At 39.8% G+C, this 20,144-nt stretch overlaps 1 protein-coding gene across 3 annotated transcripts in view; it reads left to right on the top strand.

Moving 5' to 3' along the window:
- LOC147043617 (seizure protein 6 homolog) overlaps positions 1-20,144 on the top strand; it is a 53,865-nt gene that overhangs the window by 11,256 nt on the left and 22,465 nt on the right. The window contains exon 1 of one of the 3 annotated variants that reach the window (XM_085936446.1): positions 8,007-8,241. The exons of the other annotated variants lie outside the window; for them this stretch is intronic. The gene's annotated coding sequence lies outside the window, so the exon portion shown is untranslated. Of the gene's footprint in view, positions 1-8,006; positions 8,242-20,144 lie in introns of those variants that run through there. 3 annotated transcript variants of the gene reach the window in all.

The raw sequence follows: 20,144 nt of genomic DNA, 5'->3' as shown, positions 1-20,144 counted from the left end.
TCACTTCATGAAGACTTGCTCTGTGTGTGTGCTGGGATTACATCTGAATTATAAAAGCAAACAGATGAAAAGGGATTGTGACAGTAAGAGCCGATTCTTGCCAAGGACACGGCCTTTCACGCAGCGCGGGCACAGTAAACCGAGACGACGATGAATGTTTTATATCAATTTAATACTCCCTCGTGTGATTCTCTTAACAGCAAACTTTAAAGGTCACACTTCAAATGAAGGCATAGCGGTTGAACTCAGAAGTGGTTGGGCTAAATTGCGAGGACGTCTCAACAATATCATGCGCAAACCATGTTGTAAAATTCAATTCATTATGCAAATGATGAAGGGATTTGTTCTGTACGTCTATTAATACAACACACACTCACATGCTGAACAGCAAATGCCATTTTCAGAAAAATCTGGGCAATCATGATGAATTTCTTGTTGTTATGACTTTGGGCCTTTCCCATCAGGCGCCGCCACAGCAAGTCACTGATGATTTGTTTGGCACGTTTTTTTACACCAGATGCCCTTCCTGACACAACCCACCCATATATTATTCCTGGCCTGGAAGCAAACCCGTGCTGACGACATGCAAAGGCGGTAGCATGTAGCATGACGCTGCTAGCGCAATGATAGCTTTGTGTTATTGATTTATGATGTGACTTCAACGAGGGGCACATGGCAACCGCGTGAGTGCTGATGATTGGCTGAGGTTGAGTAAAAATGTCATTGTAAACCAGTGAGCGTGAGTGTAGACATGAACAAGAGCAAGAACAGTTGCATTGAAGCCCACTCAACTAGTGGACACGAGTGAGTCATGAGGACTGAAGAAATAACAGAAGAGCAAATCTACAGGTAAAGCTGATTTGTTGAACTTGAAGGAGTGGAGGCTGGTAAATAAGGCTGCCACCTACCACTCATCAGAAATCGACTTGAATAAGACAAATATTAAAAAATATATGAGATACTTTTTTAGATGAATAGGACAAATAGGATGCAGTATAGTTAATGATGCATGAAATGGATTCGTTTAGTGTCTCTTTATTTGACATTTATGGTTCTGACCTCTGATGTTTCACAATCCAACAAACATTGTTGCCCTATTTTACATGAACACTTTGAAAAGCAAACAAAAATGTAACCAATTTGATATTATCCCTTTAAGAACAACCCCCCCCCAAAAAACAAGAGAACTCAGGAAAGATGGGAGAAATAATCATGTATTTCTTTTTTTATTAAACACCAGCGCTGAGAGCTTTTTATTTATAGTTTGACAAGTTATTTCTCCCCACATGCTGAAATTAGGAGTGTTGAATAGTTGAGAAAGTAGAACAACGTTGACACAAAAGACACTTTAAAATGACAATTATTCACTGAAACCATACTGATACAATTTACTTGCAGTTATTTCTTTTTCGTTATAACTCGATTGTTGGCAGTTCAAATGTGTTGGGCCCGGTAAAGCATCAGCATAAATCGTGTCACACTCACAAAGCAGTTTCCAGAGAAACCTGGGGCAGAGGCTCCAATGTTCCAAACATAAAGGCCAGGAAGACACAGCAGGTCAAAGTCAAACAGCCACCTGTTCAACACCATTTTGGATTTTGGGATTTGAAGATGAAAGCATATATCTATCATTAACTTCCTGAAAGTCCACACGATGCGATGAAACCGACATTACTTGGCTGACCAGAGTGAATTCCTTGTTCTGACCGCAGCACCATTGCATCACGGGTGTGTGTGTATGAAGGCAGGTAGTTGTCATAGCGACAGCAAGCTGAAGATTTGGAGCGAGTGCTGTTTATACGCCAAAAAAAAAGCAATATTTAAAAAAAACGTCATGACAAGTATGGAATTGTCTTTTATAGCGACTGAAAATTCATATTTACAGTAACCTAGTGTCAAGTTTCTTCCTTCCCTCTACTTTTTCTCTTTCAAGCCCAAGTGATGTTCAATAATGTCCAGGTTCACACAATCAAGGCTACTGTCACTCCCATTTTCACTCTCAGTTTGTCTTTTGTGATGAGTCTCTGTCAAATCACATTCTTCCATTGAGTAAACAAGTCCTGTCAAAGTTTTAGAAAAGCGGGGGAAAAGTAAATATATCAATAAATAAGTATATCTCTGCACCGCTTGGCTCCAGTGCAATTACCTTCAGTAAATGAAGCACAGTTTGTCCTGTGAGCCGCTCACCCGAGGTGTGGGTGGCTCGCACATACATCGTGTCAACAAAACAGCAAAGGCCTATCTGGAAGGTGTGATGCTGTTTACCTTTGTTGCCATGTGGATTGATGAGATGGCTGAGGGAGAGGCAGGGGCATGAGGTGAATAGTCGGAGAATTACTGTGAAAGGAGGTGTTTCCCCTCGGAGGCAGCTAACTGAGTTTGACAAAGCTGCTTCAGCTGAGGGGCTGCAGGGACCATTCCTGGCTGAGATCCAGGAATGCTGGCTCTTTGTGTGGAATCACATATATGGTAGTGACGAAATGAAGCACGTGGAGGGGGGGGGGGGGCTCACGGTAACATCGTTTCGGTCAACCTGTACACAGCTTTTACAATACACACATAATCCATGTTTTGTACCCCAGTAGAACCACTTCTTTGCCCCCCCAATTTGTCATGTAAATACAGCTCGTACATGAAATTAAACATTTGTTTCCATGGTAATGGTGGCTAGAAACAACTTCAAACAAATGTTCTTGGAAAAAATAAATGAAGACATGGCCTAATCTGTAAGAGGACGAGCGATACCATGATCAAAAATATTAATAAAATGATGAAAACACTTTGTAGAAAGAAGACCGTAAAGATTATTAGGAATGGAGCAGCCCAAAAGGATGAAACATGAAAAAGGGTCAATCCGCAAATTCAGCCGACAGACAGCTGCGTCATTACTGCAAATGGATCTCGAAAGGCACTTTTCGTATGTTTGCTCTTTGTCTCGGGCTCCCCGCGGAATTGTTAGCGAAGACAAACCCGCCATGCATCTGATTGATCTGAAAGCTCAGCAGCGTATAGAAGACAGATCAAAGCCCACGCTGTCTCGCTAAGATGCTTTCGCTAGAGTCCCGAACATCGAGGGAGGGATGGGAAGATGAAGAGGACAACGGAGGGCAAAGTTGGTGTCTTTGTGCTCACTGTGTATAATTAGCCATCTCTCTTGGTAAACGTGTGGGACCTGGAGATGCAGTGGAGGAAAAGAGATGTATTCAGCGATATTGTCACAAACACCCACAGTCCTTGAAGACAAGCCAGAGGGTTTGCTAAATGATGTGTTCAATTGCAGGCCGGAAAATAAAGCAGGTTCCTCTTAATCGCATGAATCTGTTGTCGTGGAAGAGGATACTGAGCGTTTTTTGTTTTGTTTTGTTTTGTTTAATGCAGCTTCATGCAATACTCTACTTGTAGGTTTAAGCAGTTTTTAGCGTAATGAGCCTCAGAAAATTCTTGGCCACAATTGGTAAGCTACTAAAACTTTCAGACCGTAGCAGCATCTTGGCTCAATACTACGTTGAGTTAATCATTAAGCGTAACACTGTCCTTCTTGGCCTTTATTTTAAAGCTCCCTTGTGAGAGAAGCGTCTTAAATGAATTATGTTTGCCTAATGAATAATTAAGCCTAGGGAAAGATAATTTGGTGTTACGCAGCGAGCCAGGCCATTGTTGCATGTTGCTCCGCGTGCCTGCCTGATTTCACATTGGGAGTATGAAATGAGATTTAGCAAACAATTAGTCTCCTGTTTCGTCATCTAGCGTGACTAAAATATCACTGTAGATTACGTCTTGACAAGCGTCAATATTGCACGTCGATTTTTTTTCCTCTTGATTATAATGCTCTATTGTTCTTGCATCAAATTTGACACATTTTGAATGAGAAAAATTGCTCAGGTGGTATTGTCACGGGGAGGTCTGAGTACTGCACTAATGACAGCAGACATAGGAAGGCATTAATCGTTTTTTGTCTGCGGAGGAGACTCGCAGAGGACAGCGATTAATCCATCACGGAAGACATATAATTAAGTCCTGCTTGAAGTGGAAGCATCTATTTATGTACGTATGTATCGTACAAAACTACTTTTTGATATGACAAGAGGAAATACATACTTCAAAGGCCTTTTTTGCAATAATTAGGGTTGCGCTTTGTTGTAATGGGATACGCCACAGAATTTTAATTTTGCAAGCTGTGGTGTGCTAAATTGAAGGTTACCCAAACCTGGATTAATCAAAAGTGTTCAGGTGTTTCAAGTGTTTCCAAATATTTAGACACCAATTTAAAAAGCAACATTTTGTCAAATTATTATTTTTCCGTACCCGTATATAATAATACTACCCCCTTAATTTTCAAGAATTTTTTTAACCAAAAAATCTACGTTTTTTTGACAAATTACGGTAAACCAACAATTAATACATTTATGGCATCTTTGAACAGAAGTTGGTACGTCAGTTATTACTTTGGGTGGAGTTTGTGGTATTCCTTTTTGTGACTTTAATCCAACCGATATACAATAAACTATGTACCTTGGTGTGATACAGAACTGTACGTATATTTGAACTGGACCAATACCAGTGACGGTTTCAATTTCACTGGCAACGGTGATTTATGAGGTCTGCGTGCGCGTCACTCCCGGTGAAAGAGCAAGTGAGAGGCCAGACGGACAGACAACCGGCAGACAGAAAGACGCCCGCCCCTTACTCTGTCCTTGTCTTCTCATCTACAAGCGCCAACCGACTCTTTGTCCCTCTCTGTTGCAAAAGGCGTGCCAAGAAATCATTGGCTCGTCTGAGAAAGGGCAAATCCTTTTCAGCCAATTTAAATTCTCCTGAGCACATAGTGCTGACTATTCCAAACTAATTAATAGACATGTCATGAATAAAAACACTTTGATTATGAGAAGAGGTTGCCCTCTGCCTCCTTTTAGGCTTGTCATTAGTATGAGGACACATGTGGTGAATAGCCGGCGTGGTCGTACCGGCAGCCAGAGACTGCGGCAGATGCCCTCGCCTTGATTAAATTTTTTTGCTTCATGTTTTATTCAGGTCCCACCGCATGGACCCAATGCCAATGTCTCTGATTAGCCTCACCTGTAACAACGAGCAAGGCAGGGCAGGCGAGGCGAGGCGAGGCTTATTCAAAGGGCAGGACTCAAAGACACGTGACCTCGAGGCCCTCGTCAAACGTGTGCACTCTATTACCAGCCACCCTCCAGTCCCCTAAATCAAAGTGACATACAGTGCATGTCCTCTTGAGTCCATCCAACCAATCGCGGTGAAGATTTATTTATGGCCGTCCTGAATTACAACTAGTGGTTCCTGGGTGTGTTTTGATTCGGACATATCAATTCATGTGCCGCGACGACGTAAAGTCTCGTTGCCCTCGACATTCCGTGGGCTCGGTGATGGCCTTTTAAGTAGTAGCAACGAGCCCTGCTGCATTGAAAATGTAACTTTGACAAGATGGTGCTTAAATACATATTTTATTCATTGTTATTTTTTGAATTTTCAAATGATTTCCCCCCCCGTGATCTACCATTACAAACCTTTTTCAAACTGAAAGACTTACATGTATTTGAATTGAATATGCTGTTAAAAAGGTGGCTTCCATCTTTAAAATGGATCCTTCCTTGTTAAACCAATTTCAAACAGAGCAAGTGACATGATGGGAATCAATGCTGGACATTATGAGACATGTCGATATGATTCCAGGTAGGTCCATTTTTCTAAAAATGCATAACGTATATCTTCAGTTATTGTTGTAAAACTGAGCAATTTTGCAAAGAAAATTATATCTACAGTACATGATATAGTATATAATCAAGAGCTGAGTGTTAGTTTGCCCTGTGATCGATCGTCCCCCCCTCCATACATAACAATGCCACGAGCGTGGATGTGTTTTTTTTCTAACGAGTGCTGAAAAAAATCATAATTGCACCTTTGAGTATTGCCTCGATACACAGGGAGCCTCATTTTATTGATTATATGCTTCTCGCGGGTTGTCTTGTTTCGTCCGTGGCCTTTTTATAGATGGCACCGTGCGACCGTATGTTATTCAGCAAGAAAACGGCCCGTCAACATGTGGTCCCGTACCCGGATGATTCTTCCCAAGGGGAGACCCCCTCCCCTGTAGGAGCCATCTGTATCCCCGACAAGGTTATCCATCATTCTTGCTGTAGCTCTCAATTTTGGGTTCTTGTGCAGACAGCTTCAGGCGGCTGTGAGCAGCTTTACATGGACGTGGCGGTAATGAGAGCCCTTGAAACTTGCCTTGTGGCTTGCAAAGCCGGCCGCGGGGGCTGAAGGGAAATCAGTGAGGCGATCCCCCAGGATGAACCCGTGCCTGCTGTCTAGGCTTGTTGAAAATAGGGGCTTCTTCCTTCACCTTGTTTTATTTTGGAGCACAAACACTACATTTAAAAAGAAGCAAAGGGGATTTGGATAGGACACAAACCAGGAAGGCAGTAATCCCTGCTTCAGGCTTTTTGAATACAATGGAGTCGAATGTTTTCCTCAGTGTGTGGAAGGGAACAACCGTCATATAAACGTCTTAGCTCATTTTGATTTCATTACTCTTTATTTTCATGACAACAATGGTTCTGCATTTGATACGAACGTTTATGTCTGATTGCCTCCGGGTATATTGCCGTATAAGCCGCATTTCCTTTTATCCTGGCGGCAAACAGCATAGAGGAAGTAAGATTACATGCATTTCATAAATTAGCTTGAGGGTTGCCTATTCTAACCACAGAAATGTGCGTTGCTCATTAATTTCTACCACCCAGTTTCAGACTAACTTACAATCGCCGGCGTGCTCCTTTAACCGCAGGCTAGCTTCACCCCACTGAACAAATATGTCTCCATCAAATAAGCAACTGTTTTGATGCGGTTCTGAAACAAGTAACATTTTGCAGCGACTCGGAAATTTCCTCTCCAGATCTTCTCTCCAGGGTTGTTATGTTTTTATGATTGCTCTGGTTGTATTTGATGATTCAGAAATGACATGCCTGAGCTACTCAATCCTGTCCAATCATGTGCAAAGTACCTGTACTGCAATGTATTTATTACAAAACTGGCTTCAAAGTTTCAATTTATCTGGGAAGATGAGAATGAGATTCAACCCTGATGATTGCTTATAGGAGGGGGGTGACTATACGGGTAGAGTTAGGAATTGTTTAAAATAGTCTGTGAGAAATGTCAGAAAATATGAATATTGAAGGCATTATGTATCCTAAATTATATGCAGTACTGCCTACAGGTTATTTTACATTTTGCCATGTAATTGCAATGTTTGGTCTGTTTTAAAAATGCATTGAGATGCCAAATCTTTATTCATATGTCAGGCATAATATGAATATTGATGACATGTTGATTTTTACATTATATCCAGTACTCCATACAGGTTAATTTTACCTTTTGTCATATAATTGCAGTGTTTGGTCAGATATAAAAGAAAGCATTGAGCATGCCAAGTCTTTATTCACATTCTGCCGGTCCCAAATCAACTCTATTTATATCTATATCTATATATATCTATATCTATATATCTATATATCTATATATATATCTATATATCTATCTATATCTATATATCTCTATATATATATATTTTTATATTTATTTAATTTATTTATTTAGTCCATATCCAGCTTGCTTGAAGTCTGAACAGCAAAAATCCTATGAGACCTATTCTTTACTAGACTGAGCCAAACTATCTGTGGAGGTATTTTGAAATGCAATTCAAATTGGATTTCTACAGATGCATCTTCAGTGCGCACACTCTGCTCCCTCCTCAAATTGGATGCAAGTTTAAAGGTTGAGTCACTCGCATTATGATACTCCCACACACAACACGAGCAAAGACATATTTTATCGAATTGTGAACACTTTGGGATCATCAAAAACTAAATCAAAGTCCAAACCAACCCAAGTCAAAATCACAAATGAACAATCACACAATACTCATTAGGACACGAAGAAGGTACAACAAACGGAAAGAATGATCCAACAACAAGCTAACGGAAGCAGAGAACTGAATACGAGACAGCTGACGAGACAAGGAACACCTGGAGAAGACACAAGCGGCCGAGCGATCTGATTGGTAGCCGTAAGGGACGGACGGCGCTGATGAGAACAGGTGGACAGAAAACCCCAATGAGACGGACATGAAACAAGCCACAAGAAAACAAGATAATACAGAACAAAACCAAATACAATCTAGATACGCAATTGAGCAATTACCCACCCTGTTATGAGGTACGTTTCTACATGCAAATAATATAATTCTATTGTTTTTGTTACTGGAAAGATGACGCCAAGTCTGTAAGATGCAGTGGAATGGTTAAGTGCGGCACGCTTTAATAGTGCTCGCGTTAGATTTCTCTCTTTGTTTAGTTCAGAAGATTTGTGAGCAGATGTTTGTGTTTCTATTCTTAGTCAGACGCGCCACCAGAGGGGCTCTGGTATCTAATTTTGATCTCACAACTATATATTCTGATTTTTCCAGTAATGATCCTGTTTCTTCCCATTTGTTAAACTGGTAGCGGGTTTCCCTATAGCCAGAAATCAACTCATTGAAGAAAGCTAAAAAAGGATAGAAGGAACATGGAGCTTAGTCGGAGAATTCATCATTTGTTGAGTTTAGTTTCAGCCCATCTACTCTCATTTTGTAAAACACAATTTGTGGAGCGTACAATGTGAGTTCCCTTATAATTGCTTATTTGAAAGCAACTATGTTGCTCCTCTTTAAAAACAAACGACTTGTCCTCACATTATTTAGACCACCCTCCTTAGCACAAGGAATATTGAAACAAATACAAAACAGATTATGACATTGTGAGAGTATTTTCACTGTGAGGTAGCCAGAAGGTGCCACTAATAAAAGAGATGAGATACTTTGCATGTAAACATATGAGAATTGTGAGCTGTGAAATTGACTTTGGAGTGTGAAATTAAAAGCAACGCCGACTGGCTGTGACTCTGATTTGTTTAGAGGCGGGGCAAAACTCTACTGCAATTCAGTTAATGCCCTTGATCATTTGAGTAAGTGTGATGGGCCGTAACGGTGGAAATAAAAACGGGGAGTGTGACCAAGTCGCATAGATGATTTGGAAGTTTCAGAGCAGATCCCTTATCAGTGTCTGTTTACATCCTACGAGCAAAGCAACCTCCTTTTAATCCATCTAACAGCAAAAAAAAAGAAAAATGACATGCATGATTACTACTGATGAGACCAACATTTCCAAGAAAGTACAGTGTGCTAATCCAATCTGAAATGGATTAGAAATCAAATAGTTTGGTGTGTGAGGACGAAGAGAAGGCTAGTGAAATACCAGCAGGATTAAGTCTTAGCGGATATTGTGCGGCTGCAGAAGCAGACTATCTTACTGTTGCTGCCTCTCAATAATAGAAATGTCAAGAAGTGAAAACAGGGGTGAAGCGGGTGTCCTGACTGCAGGTCTTGGAAATTACACAGCGGTGGGGAATCCATCATTTTGCCTTCTCGCATGCTTCCTTTTTATTTATTTTTTTTTGTCCCAAACAAATGATTTCCAAAATTTTCTTCTTTTTATGTAGTAATAGAGGTTAACGCTTCACTGGCCATCCACTCACAAAACTTTCACCCCCGTCTTTTCAAATTAAAAAAAGCAGTATGGGGTCAATCATTATACATCTAATCTAGGTCCTTGCTGTGCCGGTCAGTCTCACAACATCTTGGAAAGTAGCGTGAAAGAAACCTTCCCTGTGAAGTCGAACTCTTCATCCCCCATTCATGTGCCAAAATGTTTTGAGTTAAAACACATAGAAATACACAGATACTCACTATGATATGAAATAATAGCAACATGTAGATAAGCAATTCACTTAAGGGTGATAAACATTGAAACAACATTGCTGCAAGTGTCGGCTGTATCATGCTTTATTTTGTAATGTTTTATCTCTCCTCAAGCGATCACTTTGTCAGCATCAGTAGTGGCCATAAATCCTACCGTGGAGGAGATTAGTCTGTGAGAAGTGCTGCCGCGTGCAGTAATTAAAATTCTGCCGGATGGCCGGAGTTTTTCCCGCTGTCTCCTCCAAACATCACTTGCCGTCTGTCGGATTGTCGCTCTCCTTTGTTGTCCTTTCGTCCCTCTCAAAGGTTTTAATCAATTATAGTTTGGGCAATTTCAGGACTGAAAGCAGTATCTGTGCACTTGTAAAGTGAGTACAAACAGCCTCGAAGAGAAATATTAGTGGAAACTTGCAATCACAGACATACGGTGGGTGAATCAATAACAAAAGCTAAAGGCAGTCAAATTCATTCAAAAGTACCTGCATTAATAAACCATTGGAGGTATTCAGGAGCAAAAACGACATCCTAACATGATCATAAAATCATTCTTTTCTAATTGAATTAATAAATTGATCTATATTGATGGAGTCAAACAGTGCAACATGAGTTTTTGTATATATGTATATAGATAAATACATATGCATATTTTTTTTTTCCACGACAAATATGCCTGTCTGAGATTGCCTCGCTGGCACGCGTGCATTTTATGACTCGGCCGCTCATATCTTGACAATTGCATTCAATCACAGACAGAATGAAAAAGCACCGCACATCTTGCCGCAGCATCAGCAGTATGCAAAAGCCGTGCCGCTGTCTAGTTTGTTCATTTTGAGTTCCGATTTTTTTTTCCTCGAGTAATACCTGCGAGACCTCTGAATGACCTCCATCGATCCGTCATTGTTGCCACTTTCCCGGAGGAACAACAATACTTTCGTTTTGATATTTAATTCTAGAAATCTATAAAAGGCTGTTGCAGGATTTTTTATTACAGCTATACGTCTTTGTCTGACCATCAAGTAAATACTCTATCAATTATATATAACACAATATGAGATTTATGGTGGACAGATTTCTGTGTTGTATTTTGTGCAGGTTTGTTCTAGAGAGGTGAAAGGATTTACGATTCACCGGTGTTTAATATTTCTGTTCTATCAAAGCGGGACTTTCAACACAGCAAACAGTTTATAATCCTTGTGAAATATCACTCCCAAAAGATAATCACTTCCGTTAAGAATGACCAATGAGACTCTATATGTCACCGCATCGATCGGTTTTATTTTGGATTTCCCCATTTTTGTCACTCATTGCCTTAAATGTCATCCTTTCAGTCATTTTATGACTCCAACGCTCCGTCTGCACCCGATTTTGTTTATGGCCCGAGTGACCTTTTGCGAGCCATAAACAATGTCTTTATAGCGTTGCAGGGTAATCGTCTCATCGGTTATTTTCCTACTGTAAGAGCAACATGACCTAACTTTCTGTCCTCAGCCATCAGACACGGAGAGATAAATTGCTTTATCTGTAAAGATGCTATTGGACTACACATGCTGTCAAAGTGTCAGCTGATAAGCGAGAGAGAGCGCCTTGCTAGCCCGTCGGTAGGTCATTGCTCGGCTCTATTGTTTTGCACAATGTTGGCAAAAACGAGTGCTTTGATAATAAGCACTTATGGGTAACAGTTAGGATCATTATTTGCAGGAAGAGCAAAAGAACAAAATGTCTCCCATGCATTTGCATTTCTTAATCCAGAAAGCCAGCCATCAGCAATGCTACTTAATGAGTGTGGTGGATGCGGGCTGGCAAAGAACTTAACTATACTTCAATGAACAGTTGGCTTCTGGCTTAGGGAAATGCCAAAGAAAATCCTTGGATTCCACAAGAGTCTCTTTCAAAAATAAAATAGGGATAATAGTTGATGCAGTAATAGAGTAAAATCAGAGCCGTGATGCTAAGATTGGGAAAAAAAAAAAGGATGTTTGCTTGCTTGATATTTATTGGAGGAAACAAAGCCAGTCCTCAATTCCTGTTCAATTTGTGCTTTGCACACATTTATCTTAAAACTATATGGAGTAATTGGCAATTATTGATCCTGGTCTCAGGTTTTCATCAGTATTGTTATTTACCACCGTAATTGGGGACAAACACAAGATGAATTTTTTCAGAATTTTCTGATTTTATACCATATAAAACAAAATTCATATGATCATAAAGGAATTGTAGGCACAGAAGCGACGCTATGCCGTGGATGGAGAATGTGAGGAGGGCTACTTTCAACTGTCACAGGATATTCTCAATAAAATAAATAAAGAAATAAAACAAAACAAAACAGGAAGAAGCTCCAAAAAATAGATCCAAAAACATCTACGGAGCCCCAGAGGCCACAAATAAGCATTTTGTATGATCTTCTGCTTTTCTCTGCTAATTTTTTATTGCATAATAATCTGATCCATCATCCCATTTCTCATTTTGCTTTTCTTGTTTATCTTTGGCGCAACTGTGATTATCTGCTTCTACCTTCCAGGCTGAATTGACATCACATTTTACATAACCTCTCTGAACAGCTGTGCGTAAAGGTTGCCGTCCTTTCAACCTTGTGCTTGGCAGTGCTTGCAGCGTCGACGCTCTGATGTGTTGCTTACTCAACCCCCACCCCCCTCCATCACCACCCCACAAGCCCTACTCCTCCTACTCTCCCTACAGAAACTAGCTGACAGGGATGGCTGGAGGATGCTTTGTGGCTTTGTTGTGATGCTAGCTGATGTTTTAAGTAATAAGGCACAGAATGTGACGTTCTTCAGAATATATTGCAATCAAAGTGGGGATGGCTCAAAATACATGGAACTGGAAATGTTGCCAGCACATTTGATACGAAAAGACAATGGAGGATTTAAATGGTGTAATTCCATACCTTTTAAGCACTTCTGCCAAACAAATATCTAGTGACTAAATAGGAAAGCGCTCTCCACAGGGGACCAAATTACTAAATAACATTAACAATTAAAAAAAAATATGGCACCCTTTCTAGTTATGCTGGCTCGTGTGATTTTTCTTTCTCCTTGTCCCCTGAGCTGGTATTCCGAGATTTAAAAGATTAGAGCCAAGTTATATTTTCCATGGTGCTACAGAATGCTTAACCCGAACTGCTGTGACAAGGACACCCCCCCCCCCCCATTTAAATCGGATTAACTTTGCTCGTGTAAGCAGTTGATGGTCAATATGTGGACACAAGTGTGAATCTTTCATTTGGCATTAAAACTGCTATGAATAAAATGACTGAGTATTCTGTCACATCAATCTTTTTTGTTCATTATTAACCCACCCGCCCCAGTCTGGAAAATCCTTTTTATCTAAAGGTCAGAAGACAAACATATTCCATATCTTCAAATATGCTTTTATTAAATATAAATCACAAGCCCCAAACGGTTAGCGGAAAAACAAATCAGTGTAGGCGTGATTGAAAGATCGAGTCTGTCAGCCAGTGAACTTGTCTCCTTTAGCTGTGAATACAACAGCAAAGGAGTCATATTGGATTTGTTTTCATTTGATATGTCCTTGTACTTTTAAAGACATTTCCACTTGGTTTAACTAGACAAGTGTTGCGGCATGCCGCACTGTAAAACGGCTTTATATAGATGGATGTTATTTGAATAGAATGAAGTGGAATTCATGAAAAGTAAGCTCATCTCAAATAAATTGTTTGGTCACGGGGTGATGCGGATGCAGTACACACTTTCCAAAAATATGAAATTTGTCGGCTTTTTAAGAGACGTGACTCTTCCATACCAGTACCTTTTTCATGACTTTTTGATTTTACTTTGTACAAGCTGTGTTGGCTGTTTCAAGACGGAGTGTAAGTGCAGGTTTGACAACTTTATCCATGAGGCACGTACTCACATTCTGTATGCACACCCTACATGTGATCGAGGCGCGCAGTGATAAAGGCTGACATTTGTGATAAATGCACTGACCATAAACTGTCAAATCATTGCAGAATGTGGCTGCCGGTTGCTCCTGGTTACGCTTTGCACCCTCACTCGCCCGTGTAACTCCCCTTCAGCGTGGCTGCCATTTTGGACACACATGGTCAGAGTTCACTTTGACAGGAGCCGGAGTGAGTCACATAGTTCGCCAAAGGCATCAGCAGCTAATGTTAGTGACCATTAAACATCCTTTTTCATAGCACCTATCCCTGTGACCACATTTTAAACATACGTCCTCATATCTTATCTCCTCGTATTTTATGTCCTCATTCCCATGTTAAACTTTTTTTTTTTTTTTTTGGGGCTGCATGCATTTCAGATAAACGCTTAGGTGTGGATGATAAAGGCTTATCAATATCTGATGGCTGAACCTTCTTCATCTCTTTTTTCAATTCCCACAATATCACCCTCTGACAAGTTGTCACTCCGCCTTAGTCTTTTGTCCTTTTAAAAATACATTGAATTATTCAGCCTCGCTTCATGCATGATACTACTGCTGTCAGGCCACATTACTTTGAAAGCAGAAGTTTTTGGGTCATGTTTGTTGAACCAGCCAGAAGCAAAATGATAAACACTGATAAGCATTTTAATTATCATAACTTGACATCATCATGTGTAAATTGCATAATGCAAATTTAGAGAGGAGTTTTAGTTGGTGCTACTTTTGCAACTTTTGCAATAGGCAGAGAAATAGCACTCAAAATACAACATACAAAACCACCCGATGTCACACTTATTAAGCATACATGTCATTCGTACAACACTGTAAATGTATACATTGTATATGTATTTGAAAATATATGCATATGTCGAAATATACATACAATATACATATATTACAAGTATACTTGATGCACAAATATACGTACATATGAGTAAATAAATAAATAGTATATATATATATATATATATATATATATACACACACACACACACATACATGTTCCACACATAAGAGAAATGATGCTGAAATAAAACCACTTGCTTGTCATAAACAAACAGATGCAGATGTGAATAATAACTTTGATAAATCCTGAGCAAAGATTACAAGAGTGAGCTTTCGTGTGGGTTGTCTGACCACCTGCTGATTATAAAGCAATCGAGTAGGAATGTTGCGATGCAAAAAAAGGCAAAAGATGAAAAGAAGAACTCACTGTCTTGTTGTTTATCTCCAGAATATAATGTGATGTGATATTGCCTTTTACTTTTAGTTTATCCCAGATGGTATCCAATTGGTCACCACAGGGGAATTACATCTCTGTCGTACAATCTGCATGTCGATGATGTCAAATTATTATGCTGGCCCATTGCCGAAATTGGACGAATCCGCGACTGTATTTTATTTTGTACGTTTAAAACGTATTTGCTCGTTCTACGTGATTAAGCTCAGTGCACGGTTTATTGCCCTGCAGCTGCAGTTATCTTTGGCGTCAGTTTGATATACACAAGCGACTCCGTAGGGACAAATATGTCAAATGCCTTGTTGACGCAAAAGGACAGAGCATACAAAAATGATCCATTTTGCTTTGAAAACATTTGACTTTCACTGCAGAGCTTAGTTACACATTTGGGATGTTTGGGATTGATCCACTTGATATCTCCAGAGTTGAACCTTGCTCTAAACGTTGCCGCTGTGTTCCAACAAAGGGGATGAGTCTGTTTCATCAATCAATGTATGCATCTACAAAAAGAATAGAAAGCACATTTGACTTGACTAGGCAAGGGGAAAATACATGTTTTAATCAAGACTACGGAGCCTTCTCCACTCTAAAAAAGCCACGTATGCTTCAGAGTGCCACAGGGAGCAGCATCATATATCACTGTCAGCGTTCTTATTTGTCTCCCCGTGCCTCCCCGTAGGCAGCTTATGTTCTGGTTTACAGGGTTGATGTTTTCAGACTTGTGCGCGCGGGCACTCACCTGGATCTGCTCTCTGACACCCCGCTGACAAAACAAACAAAAACCATTTATAAATTACACACAGTCAGCATATAGTCTGTAAATGTCTTGCAGTGAGTCCATTTCCGTTTCATCATCCCGTGTCTCCTTTGTTTCTAGTTGTAAGACTGGTATTGAAATACTGGATGTTTGGACAGAATTCATTTCAAACCGAGGCAAAGTGCTGTGGTAGTTGATGGGGAACATTCCGTTGGTGAACGATTTTTCATTGTTTTAAAAAAGAAAAACTGTCACTAAGGTCCATTTTAGCATTTTCTACTTTACTTAATACCCAACAATGGAGCAATAATGCAAGAAAATATGCAGGGTTTGAATAGAAAATTCAAAGCTCTATGTAATTGTTATTAAAAAAAAAAAAAGCATATGGGATTTTAAATATATCACATTACAGAACTGTAATCCATTTTAAAGTTGCGAGTCCTGTTTCACCCCAAGCGAGCTCTTCTTAATTGACTCCAGCATGGAGTAAATGGGAAGAAAATGAAAAGATAAATTACAATAATGGAAGGAAATGAAGTGTGTAAGAGACATTTTCTCCCAGTATGTTCTCAAATGCGCAGCATTGGTAAATTGAATCACAAGAATAATTCTTCTATGTAAGACATGGCATACACAAAGCAACAGGATGAACTCTCATTGGTTCACTTGGGCATAAAGATAAGCTAAATACGCATGAAAGAAATTGGATGGAATCGCAATATTAACAATTCAACTTAATTCAAACCTACACTGATGTTTTCTTGCTCCAGTGTGCATGCTGAATGGCCATTTACATTTTGTTGCTCCACGATGTCTCTCATGCAAATAAGGTTTCCGTGTAGCTCTGTTTTTGTTCCACTCTGGGTTAAGGTCAGGCCTTATGAGCTTTTCTTAAGACATAGTTTGTTTGGAGCCTGAAGGACAAATCTTATTGAACCGGAACATAATAAATGACAGTAAAATGTTATGGTTCCGCTCAATGAAGTCAAAGGGCAAAAGGAGAAAAGGAGTTCTTCTTATTATGCTATTTTCACAAATCAACAGCCTGATATATTGAATATTACTCAATATTGTGCTTTCAAAATGAGATTATTATGCAAGGTCACCTGAGCAGAGCGCGACTCTGAATAGCCATCAGTTACCAGTTCAGTTATCCTTCACTTGTATTATTTATTTTTTGCAAAAAAAAAAAAAAAAAAAGCCAGCTTGTTCTCCAAGCCAGCACTCACTTAATTGAATTTTTTACATTTTCCTCCCGCCACTTTATTTATTTCCACTTCCGTGCACCTGTGACACCCAGAAGCCTAATTAAATTATCAATTCATTAAGTCGACTAATGGAATCATTTATCAGATTCAGCTCATTATGTCCTGTCGTCTTTCTTTATCGCTCTAGTCCAAACAAATGCTGCAGGTATGGAGTACGTGTCAAAGTGAGGACATTTTCATTTCCCGATGTAAACCTCCACTGAGGATCCAGGAAGGCACGCTGTCAGTTTCTGAATGATGCGGGTGGAAGCTGTCGATTGATTTGCTTGTCTAGAGGCTCTGTGTAAAAATAAGGAAATAAAGCCCCTGGATATAAAGGAGATTGATGTCAATCAGCAGCGTGCCTCAAGTGTGGCTTGTCCCATCTTATTAACGCACTCTCCATGCACTGAGTGTTCTCTGATGACTCCATTGATATGCAACTGAAGAGAGAAGCTTGTCTCTTGCCATCTTAAGGAGGAGTCCCTTGTGATTGCTCACTCTGTTGGCGAAGACAGCCCGATAGATTGTCATGGATACGTGTAAAAGTCACAGCTTGCTCTTGCAGTATTAAGGCCACTTATAATTGAGATAAAAAAAAAAATTTTCATGTTAAGGTAATTACGGCGCAACTTCTTGAATCCGATCCGATTAAAATTTTGATCGGTTGCAGTGTTTTGCCACTTTTGCTTCTACTACGAGCTTTCAGGAATAACAGTATTGCAAATACTGAGAATACAAAGAAATGCGCAATAAAGACGCTTTGTTCGGATATTTTGGAATAAGTGTTTTCATGAGTGTCGATCGGATTATCAATCGACTTAAACCACCCGCTCTCATTCAAAATGCAATCTCGATCAGGTCAAAATATAGGGTGTGTACATAAGGCATTTTTATTCCGATTATGGTTTTAATCTGAATAAATATGTCCATTTAAACGTAGCCACTGTGCCACAGTCTTATCAGTCCCGCTCTTAACAAGCCATAATTCCTCTCACGTCTCTGTTCTCCTATTCTTCGCCTATATCTACCCATGAGACCCAATAAAAGTACAAATGAATTCTAAATGAGAAACTTGGTTCCACACCTAAATTCCCCCATGGACAGTAAATTGCATCCTCGTGTATTTGTGCCACTAGTCTAAAAAGGAACACTAACCAGTATCGTAATCTCATTCTGTCATGGCACTCACCACCTTTAATTTATGAATACGCTCTAATTAACAAGCCTCCGTGTCACGTGACTTAATGTAGTTACACACATAACCTCTTAAGTCTTTCAGCTCAGGAATCTACTTTTAGCCATGGCGGCTCTACTGCAGCAAATGAGCACACAGCTGTGAGTTGACATCATCCTCAATAATGTCTGCACTTATGCAGAGCTTCACATTCTGGAACATGAGCAGTTAAAATCACGTCTTTTTTTTCTCTAAGTTAGCCAAAAGAAAACATCAATCATCCCTTTGGGGTTTCTGTTTGGTCATTGATCACTGGATGCTTAAATACAGTATGATGGCGATACGCCCATCTTGTGAAGCTGACAGAGCCCATGAAGATCACCTTGTTCTAACACTCCGATGCTTAAACCGGCATATTACAGTACATCTAGACTTGATTGGAGTCCTTCAAGCGTAATGAGTTTAAATTGGATGTTCCATCTATGGATTGAACAGAGGGGCCCTTCTGTGCTTTTGGATCCAGTCATCTTTGCCAAAATACAGAGTAGCAATTGTAGTACAATGACAATAAAGGCATTCCATTTTATTCTATTGTAATATTCACGTTCTATTCAATATTGACACGAAGATGACAACATTTACAGTACAAAAGTAAAAGAATAAAAGAAGATTCCAACTCTTACCGAAGGAAACTTCTGAAAACATCCAATTAGGCTTGAGAGAACATTGTGGTAGCACAGTAATCACCACAGTGGGGTCTCCAACCTGTACACATTGATTTAGTATTGATCTTTGTGTGAGAAACTCTGCTTTAACCTAGTTCCCCACTCCATCTTTCCACACCACTCGATATTCCGACTGCTGGGAGCCAGCAGGATGGTCAAACGCTTAACAAACAGAGATTTTGAGGGGCCAAAGATAAGATGCAGGACCATCACCATCATTGCAAGCTGTTGCGAAACCTTTGCATTATCGTGTGTACTTCAATTGTGCAACTACACTTCTTGGTGAACCTTGAGAGAAAACACCTCTTCTCTCCTGCTCAAGTCTATAAAAGGACATGTCAGCCCAGATGACTCAATTCTACTTCATAAGCCAAATCAAATGTTCACATAAAATCACTCATTTCCCAGCACTAATGTTTTCACCGTAATATGGCTGTGCAGAAATGAAAGTTTCCCGAGCCTTTTGGGTGATCCATTTTGTATCAGCAAAGAGATGTGTCCCGTGTGGCATTTAAATGCAAAGTTTATTTTTCGAGCCTTCGGAAGATCAATAATGCGCCAGTCATATTTCCACAGCAAATGTTTGCTTGCAGACAAACTCAAGCATTCATTTGCAGGCATATGCCGTTTCAGTGTGACCGTGCATAAAAAACTGTTCTGATGCTAAACTGACCTCCAGACTTAGCTGTTGTTTATTTTACATAAAACCATAATTCACACAGCTTCTTTTGAAGCATATTATATTTGCTCTTCACGAGAAGAAGTAGTCCTGCCACTATAATGTGTGCTATTGACAAACAAGCAGTTATTAGATCCATTTGAACTTTGTAATAACTGTTGGTTTGTGCCTGCCAAAAATTCTGAAGGCATGGATATTTGTAGGGTTTGGCGACTCCAAAATCCATTAGTCCTAACTCCTTAGACAAACAATGTTGAAGGCAAAAAGACACTTGCAGAGACCCAATCTAATTATGTGGTATGAGCTGCCACTTAACCGCGTGTGATTACACCGTACGCGGATTCTAGTCGTCACCTTAACAGATGTAGGTCAAATACTCAACAATCATCCTATCAGGTTGTTTACTTCTCCAGTGTGAAGCAACTTCATTTATTTATCAAACTGTTTGAATTAAAAATTAGTTGGCTGCATACTTCTGACGTTGCTGATTTGTTTCTGACTTAACTGTTTCATTAAATGGAAAATTAGTCACTGCGGAAAAAAAATGCCGGTAGACTTCAAGTCCCTGAAAAGGAGAT

The sequence above is a fragment of the Syngnathus leptorhynchus genome, chromosome 17, assembly GCF_054491065.1.
Source record: "Syngnathus leptorhynchus isolate UIUO chromosome 17, UIUO_Slep, whole genome shotgun sequence".
Classification (NCBI taxonomy): domain Eukaryota; kingdom Metazoa; phylum Chordata; class Actinopteri; order Syngnathiformes; family Syngnathidae; genus Syngnathus; species Syngnathus leptorhynchus.
Note: the sequence above shows the minus strand (reverse complement) of the source record. Positions and strands in the feature narration are given on the sequence as shown.